This window comes from Primulina huaijiensis, unplaced genomic scaffold (assembly GCF_012295235.1).
Source record: "Primulina huaijiensis isolate GDHJ02 unplaced genomic scaffold, ASM1229523v2 scaffold40231, whole genome shotgun sequence".
Classification (NCBI taxonomy): domain Eukaryota; kingdom Viridiplantae; phylum Streptophyta; class Magnoliopsida; order Lamiales; family Gesneriaceae; genus Primulina; species Primulina huaijiensis.
The window spans coordinates 189,172-198,236 of NW_027359501.1; the positions used below are offsets into that span (position 1 = coordinate 189,172).

Sequence of the window (9,065 nt, forward strand, 5' to 3'; positions counted from 1 at the left end):
TATATATATATAAAGCGTGAATAATTTTTCTTATTGTTCATTTAAATAATTTTTTAAATATTCATAACTTTATTGAAACAATTTAAATTTGAAAAAATTCAATTGTATATGATAATTGAGTATTTGGGTAGGGTATGTGTATCCGATAATCCGATGGATATGAGGATGAAAATGAAATTCAATACCCGATGAGTATGGGTATGGGTATGGGGATAAATTTAATAAATGAGTATGAGAATGGATGTATGAAATCCGACTCATACACTACCCATTGTCATCCCTACAACCCAGACTTCACATGTCTTTAATGCAAGCCTTTTTATGCACAGAGATCCTCCCAATCCAAGAACTTCTACCGATCAAATCTCATCTTAATTGAATCAGAAAAGACTGTACATGCAGTAATAGAAAGCTTAAGATGTCTAGTAATCTAACTCTAGCATATGAAGTACGCCTGCCGGCAGTTCCGGATTGGCTGAACAAAGGCGACAATGCGTGGCAGCTGACGGCGGCGACGCTCGTCGGGCTCCAGTCCATGCCGGGACTCGTTATCCTCTACGCCAGCATCGTGAAGAAGAAATGGGCCGTTAATTCCGCTTTCATGGCGCTGTATGCCTTCGCCGCAGTCTTGATCTGTTGGGTTCTTCTCTGTTATCGTCTGGCTTTCGGTGACGAACTCTTTCCTTTCTGGGGAAAAGGCGCACCAGCTCTTGGTCAAAAGTACAGTGGATCAAAATCTTCGATTATTGAATCTGCAGTTGACGGTCAATTTTACCCATTTGATGAGATATTTCATGTTTAATTTCTCGCAGGTATCTGACAGGGCGAGCGGCAGTGCCGGAAAGCACGCATCATTATTCAAATGGCACCATTGAAACGAAAATGAATGAGCCATTCATTCCAATGGCTTCTCTTGTTTACTTTCAGTTCACTTTTGCTGCAATTACGACGGTTCTGGTTGCGGGGTCGGTGTTGGGGAGGATGAATATTAAGGCGTGGATGGCTTTCGTGCCTTTGTGGCTTACTTTTTGTTACACGGTGGGTGCGTACAGCCTGTGGGGCGGTGGCTTTTTGTATCATTGGGGAGTAATTGATTATTCCGGCGGCTACGTCATTCATCTTGCTTCAGGGATTTCTGGTTTCACGGCTGCTTATTGGGTACAATTTCTTTACTAAAAAACTCGTTTAGCTGCTTACTATTCAAGAAGTACTAATTACATCTCAAAATAAGTATAATTTAAACGAGAATGGCCAAATTTTGCCAAGATTTCATCTGAATGACTCAATTGTTCTTGGATTCGCAACATCTTAATTGTTTTTTTCCTCTTGCAAAGCTTTCAAGTTCTGTCGGCTGCATTTTTGATTGACAGCAGCTTCATGAATTTAAAATCCTTCATCAAACATTTCTTTAATGATAAGAATACTATTGAGGAATATCTGAATATTGCGTATCTAATATATTTTTAATATAGTTTATCGTGACTCATGTGTATGTTCCAAAAGATCATACAGCTCATTTGTTGGTAGCTAGAGAAGCTATATTCTTTAAAATATCGTACTATTACTATACATTGAACGGAACTTAGATTTAGCGAATCCAGTCATAAACAGTATTCATAGTTTTTGATATTCACTCAGTATACAATCATATTTCACTATAGCAAATTCATGGTTTTTGGATGAAATAAAATGATGTTTAACGGAAATTTATCGTTAACTCAAAGCTAATAATTGACTTGTTGGATGTCCACTCCGAACCAAATAATACAGTTTCAATTCTGATCAATACAAGGACCTTATTAATAACGAGTTTTCACTTGTTTTTTTTCCCGAAATAGGTAGGGCCGCGGTTGAAAGTAGACAGGGATCGGTATGTACCAAACAATGTGCTGTTGATGCTTGCCGGAGCCGGGTTGCTGTGGATGGGGTGGTCTGGGTTCAACGGCGGGGCGCCATACGCTGCAAATTTAGTTTCTTCAGTGGCAGTACTGAATACAAATATTTCAGCAGCTACTAGCCTTCTTGTTTGGACAACACTCGATGTTTATTACTTTGGGAAGCCTTCAGTTATAGGCGCTGTTCAGGGGATGNAATTTTTATTATTATTTATTTAGGTGGCTTAATTTCCTCTCAGTCTGTGTCGACTCTTCAAGTCCAAGCACTTTTCCTTTTTATTTATTTTTAATTTTGGTTCCTTTTCTTTTCTGCTCCCATATATTTCTAAGATATTAATTTGAAGCAAAGAAACTGAATTTACAGTAAAAATTGATGTAGTATGATCTGATGATGCTTGTTTAAAGATCCCTCAAACACTTGGCTTCTGTAACAATGGATGCCAAGCTGAAATTGAAAATTTCAAATGGAAAATTGTTGTTTGTACTTCTCTATAAATATTGATAGGAAAACTTTAGATCCATTTTTAGGATTTTTTTAAATATCCGATCCAAAAGACATATATATCCACATATGTCAATATATTTTAGGGTGTTGTAACGTAAAAAAGATATTCTCAACTTTTCATTTATTCATTCGTGTACAGGATACGGATTAACTTGCTTATTTACCGAAATTCCAATCTATATATATATATATATATATATATATGTATATGTATATGTATATGTATAAAATTCTGTTTATATTAACATCCGATGATATTACAGGTGGATGATACATTAGCCGTGTTCTACACACATGCAGTGGCCGGAGTTTTGGGTGGCGCTTTAACCGGACTCCTGGCGGAACCTACCCTCTGCAGCATGCTACTGCCGGTCAAAAACACCAAGGGTGCATTTTACGGCAGCGGGGGCGGAATACTGTTCCTCAAGCAACTGGTTGCAGCGCTTTTTATAATTGGCTGGAATTTCACTGCCACGACAATTATCCTCTTATTAATCAAGATATTTATACCTCTGAGAATGCCAGATGAGGAACTCGTGATTGGAGACGATGCAGTCCATGGCGAGGAAGCGTATGCCCTGTGGGGCGACGGGGAGAAATACGAACCGGCTAAACACGGGTGGCATAACCCTGCTCATGCGGTGGAAATGGCCGCCACAGGTTGGCATTTAAATGGTGCTAGAGGAATGACTATAAATGTATAAACTTGGATGTCGTAGAGGAAAAAGTAAGGACAATGTGTGAATCTACTACTTTGTAACGATACAAGGATATTTGTAGTGTAAGGATCTAAGCTAGAATCTCGTTTGTTGTGTTCAATCGTATTTTTTATATGTAAAGTTTGCCAAAATTCAATTTTAATAACATAGAAACCAAAATTACAACCCACAAAACCATACAAAATAATTATTACGAATTGAAAATATAATTGGAGCTATCTACCAAATTATTATTATTATTACCAACCAACCCATTTAATACATCTTTAAATTTCTTTGCTCTTCAATATTGTAATTTGACTCTTGTGAATGCTAATTGAATCTTGTATGATTTTAAAACTTTGTGTACTTCAATTTTGCATAAATCATTTTCAGTTGAATTTGTTACTTTGAAATTTGCAAACATAATCTTTTAGGGCATCTCCAACCCAAAATTCTATTTTAAAGTAACTCTACTTTAAAATAGTGCAATTTCTGCACCAAATATTATATTCATCTCCAACCCATCTACTTCAAATCTTACTCTAAAAAGAATATTCTCAAAATATTCCTTTTTAAAAATATATTTAAATTATTTCTAAATTAAATGTATTTGATTTTGTTTTTTTATTTTAATCGTGTGTTTGAATGTTTAAATATTATTCATAAATTTGTGTATTCGATTATGTTATTTACAGTAATGATTTACATTAACCTTTCAATTTATAGATTAATATGTAATCAAATAAATTTCAATTATTAATAATAACAAAATATTTTTTTTATTTAATATATTAATTAAATGCTTTTAAATCATTTAAAATATATTAAAGAATCCATATATCATTAAATATATTATTTATTAAATTAATCATAATTTAAAAATAATAAAAAAGTAAATAAAAAATATAAAAAAAAATAGAACACCGTGCGTCAAATTTTGACGCAGGGTGCCTCCTGCGTCGAATTTGACGCAGGAGGCGCTGGGCGCTATTTTGGATTCCAAAATAGCACCCCGGTTGGAGAGTATTGGACAACAAAATAGCTTGAAATGCTATTTTGAAGTCTTGGTTGGAGATACCTTAACCTCTTTAATGATTTGAGTATGTTTAAAACTTCATCTTCACGTACCATCTGTTGCGTACATTGTGAACGACAAAGCTTCTTAAGTCTCTCCCAAAATGTGATTTCCGATCAAGTTTTCATCAATATNATTTTGCTGACTAAAAAGTAAACCCTACCAAAAGGAATAACTGTTCAATTCGTCACGCATGGTTCCTCCGTTCATCTTCTGTTAACAAGGGTTTATTTAAACTGTCTAATCAAATTATAGCTCAAATATATTAGCTATTATTTATTAATATCCTGATCCAATAAATTAAATAATGACTCGAATATAGATAATCCATGTGTTTTTTTAAGGAAAATATTAAAAATATTTCGTAACTTAATCTATATTGAATTATGTTTTTTTTTAACAAAAAATTTATTAAATATATATATCTTAGTGAATAAGTAATATATTGGCTGTCTTTACACTTTTAATCATTTTTATATCGGGTCATACTGTATAAATCTTATGTGTTAATAATAATCTAAAAAAGTGTTAAATAAAAATAATCGAACTTCTCATGCTTACGTGTGTGTATACATATATAGTACATACATCAGATACGCTGTTGCCTGGGAATGAGAAAGACAGTTAAAAGACAGGTGATTTTCCAGCTGAACAAGTTATAATTATTAGGATTCTACCCACCCCACTGCACGAGAAACCCGGAAACTCGTGTGATTTTCGTCTGCTCCCCCCATCAATTTATTTGATTTTTAGGTTATTTATTTATTTTTTTCCATATAAATTTTTTATTTTTTTCCCATAGTGTGAAAAAGAGGAGTTTACGTATATGAATTTCAGGGGAGGCCCCAGTCGCCTCAATTTCAACATTGGGATTCATTTGTCCCCATAGCTACCTCATTAAAATATAGGACTAGGTGATGTCATGTGCCAAATTTAAACCAAAAGAAAAAATGTTGTAAGTGTAGGATTTGTTGATTTTGGAATTTTATATTCTATCTATATTAATATATAGTATTAAATCTGAGGATTTAATATTGTACTTGACACAATCGACTGCCACAATTCACCATTTTTTTTTGGCAAATCCATGTCAGTGGTTGTGATAATCAATTCGCAAAGATTAATCGGCCAATTTTAGTCAACTGCGTACGCATTAGGAAGTGGATTATGTAATAATTTGGTGAGTGGATACGCGAAATATCTAATTTCTGATCATTACATTTGTTAGTGTAATAGACTTGGAAAATCGCCACTTTTTAGATATACAGATTTAATTGGGTGGTTTTAAATCAAATTTATCGATGAGATATTAGTTTATTTACTTGTTTGGATCGGAGCTAGTGGTATTTTTTTTTAAAAATAAGATATCGATAATTTATTCTTACTTTATTGTGATTGTTATTGGATGAATAAAGAGTCCATATGGTAATGACCTGATCAAGATATGTGTTGTCATTTTATAAGAACTGTTTCGTATTCGTTTCTTAACCCAAGTTACTATAAAACTAAACATGTATTAATTAATTCAAATACATTTCATTAACGGATATGAGACTCTTCTCGTTCGACCAATACTCGAAAATCTAGATATGATTTCTACATGTTCAAAAAATAGCTCTAGTACATGATCCATTTTGTCTCATATGCATAAGAGTTGCTCTCATAAACACAATACTTTGTCTCCAATAACACTTCTCTTATTATTTCTAACAGAAGATCGTGTTTAATACCACTTTGCTATGTGTCAGGCCCATGTTCACGTAAGCATGATTGCATAATAGGTTAGTATAGTTGCTATATATATCGTATCCATATTGACTAGACATAAACGATAAACTCAAGTTTTTATAGAATTCAAATAACATTTCATTAAATTAATTCAAACACATTTCACTACACGATGTTGAACGGGAATTATATTATGCAAAGTTGACTCTTTAAACTTGATTTAAAAAAAAATCACACATGTTATTTACGAAAAACTAATAATATTTGCAATCNAATTCGAAGACAAATTAGAAGCCAATGGATTACCCTCCAATATTTCAAAACCCAAGCGCTCCAACTGAATCCACTTCCCTTAACAATGGCAAGGAAAAGAATATCAGAAAAAATAATAAGAAGAAGCCCAACGGCGGTGCCACAATGAAGTTGTCCTCAGACCCACAAAGCATGGCGGCAAGACGGCGGCGCCACCGCATCAGCAACAGGTTCAAGATTCTGCAGAGCCTGGTACCCGGCGGCTCGAAAATGGACACTGTTTCCATGCTCGAGGAAGCCATAGAGTACGTGAAGTTCCTCAAGGACCAGATTTCATGGCTCCGCCAGCAGGCCCTGGTTTCAGAATCAGTTCTTCTAATTCATCACCATCATGAGTTCGACTTGTTTACTGATTACGCAGAGGATCAAGTTCAGGCAGTGAAAGAGGATTCTTGGTTTCAGTATGAAGAGAACATAGCTTTTCATGCGAAGTAAAATATACACATGCAGTGGTAGCTTCTAAGTGATTTTTTTCGTAAATATTTTGATGTGTTAATTAAGAGTGTTCGTGGAATGATTATATATATTAGCTCAAGTACTAATTTAATGTAGCTACTGCTAGTTTTATGTGGTAATGTTTAGATCTATGGTTTGTGCGTATTTTGTGATGGTAAAGAAACTTTGGGTAGCACAGTCGATTCGAATGTGTCAAATTCAAGTTGGATATGATACTTGTTCTGCTGTTTTGTGCGTGTGTCAACTTTGTACTGAGAAGAACTACGACAAATTATTATATTCCCTCGTCCTATTTTGCTATTATATTTGCTTCGATAATGGCCTTTTATACTGCAATTAGCTGCTAAATTATCTCGATCATTTAAAATTACAGTTTTGAATCTTAGATGGATTGCAACAATGTGGTATTCATTACAGAATATTGAATCGACCATAAAGTGGAATAGATTAGCTTGCAATGCCAAGACCCCTTGCTTATGACGATATATCTTTAACCTTAGATTAACCATAATACCAAGACCATACTTGTTTTTCTTGTGCACATTCACTTCCTACTTCATGAAAAATCTTTGTATATACACCAAGCCAGAGGTACCCCATTCTGTGTTCAGCTCAAGGGGTACTCGAACAACCGCCGCAGAGGTATCATGTATAGCATGTTCCCATATGGCGCAACGCACACGTCGAGTCAAGAAATGTAATGTGCAGCTTGTTTAACCAATGGTTTGGGAGGAAAAATTAAAGCATAAAACAATATTCACATTTTTAAGCATAATTTTTCTTCCAAAAAAAACTTTTTCTTGTAATAAAAAAAGCCTTTTTAGCTTGTCAGCTATCCAAGGTTTAACACACGAGCACGTATATATCAAGAACCACCAGAACTATGCAAGGATTTTGTAAATAAGCGGATCCATAATGACTGGGCTAGATCATGAAAATGCTCTTCTGGATTTAAGAGCCAACCACATCAGTTCGGTAAATATGCAATGACCAAAATCACCCCTCTTGCAGACCCCAAAACAATGGTGCAAACGAAGTGCCAATCTTGGCTTTGTTGAGAACGCAGAAGGCGGCTAAATCAGTGGACATTGATGAACCATCATGATGGAAAGTTGCGTACTTTCTTTCTAGTGAAGGAGGACACGAGTTTCAGGGTCTCATGAGATGTATGGCCCCCAGTCGTAGGTATCAAATGAAGGTCGAGGCACCATTGAAATCATTACGAGGGTGCAATGAAACTATTCACGTACTCAGTAGCATAAAAGGCTTCTCAACTGACAAAAGGAGCCTCGGAATCAAACAATAACAAGAGAAGTTAGCCAAGAAATTTCAAGCCAGCCGGAGGAGAGGTCTCACTATAGAATCCATTGTGGAATGTTACACATAAGCTTATCCTATACCTTGCGATATCATGGCAGGATTTGGGTGGAAGATAGGGCTCGCATATGCTAACCTAATGCCCCATGGTTTGATGAACAGATGGGGCGGGTAGAACAGAAACTGGTAATTTGTTCTATAGTTCCACACCACAAAGGTTTGGATTGATGTTATTTCGACATGGAAACAAACATGAAGGGGTGGATTACATTCATGATCAATGTTCCTGGATTGAGGGGAGTACTGAGATAATACAGAGTAAAGGAGGAGTTAAAGAATATCACGAACAAGATGCGATTTTTATAATTATTACACCATATATTTATAAAAAAAATGAATTGGTTCTCTCATCCGGTAAATAACTCTCCATGATGGCCTTCTGAAACATGCTAGACCGGGGAATGCATCACTAGAGAAGCTCAAATCATAAAGCGATTTCAAACACATCCTTATGATAATCGCCAATACCAAAAGCATAGAATTCGGATAAAAATCGAAACCGATGAAATCTCATGAGATTGATTAGTTGATTGGTGAGTCTCGCGCATAAACATAAGGTGCACTAATACAGATTCAAAATCATAAAACTGAAAGCTTGAAACCGGAACCCTAGAAACGCCAGCAGAAAGGATGATTACTTGGATCTCTGCCTCATCTTTCGGCGCTTCCTCTTCAACCTCCTCATTCGCTTCTTCTTCCACTGTTGACAAAATCAATCGCAAAACAAAAATTTAACATAAAACTGTAAATTAATGGACAAAATTCACTAATTCTTGAAATAAAAAATTCTTGATACCTTGGCTCTCATATCGAACGAGAAGATGCAATCAAAAGCTCGGGACTCCTCCTTTTGTCACAGGTGGAGGTGAAAAAATGTGGAAGGCTGCACAAGATCGGATTAGGGTTTTGCTGAATTTATATATAAGAGGTCTCAAAATTTGGATGGGCCTTTTCATCGTTAGGCCCATTAAAAGGCACATCCATGTTAGACAAAGATATACGAAATGATATACCAT

The 9,065-nt window shown here is 35.2% G+C and overlaps 1 long non-coding RNA gene and 1 pseudogene across 1 annotated transcript; one reads left to right on the forward strand and one right to left on the reverse strand.

Moving 5' to 3' along the window:
• Positions 1-385: 385 nt before the first annotated feature.
• On the forward strand, positions 386-3,219 carry LOC140969097 (ammonium transporter 2-like; annotated as a pseudogene).
• A 5,317-nt stretch (positions 3,220-8,536) lies between these two features.
• Positions 8,537-9,042, reverse strand: LOC140969082 (uncharacterized). The gene is made up of 2 exons (XR_012173880.1): positions 8,846-9,042; positions 8,537-8,749 (listed from the first exon to the last, which is right to left on the reverse strand). It is a non-coding gene; the product is annotated as an uncharacterized lncRNA (long non-coding RNA).
• Between the last annotated feature and the right edge of the window lie 23 nt (positions 9,043-9,065).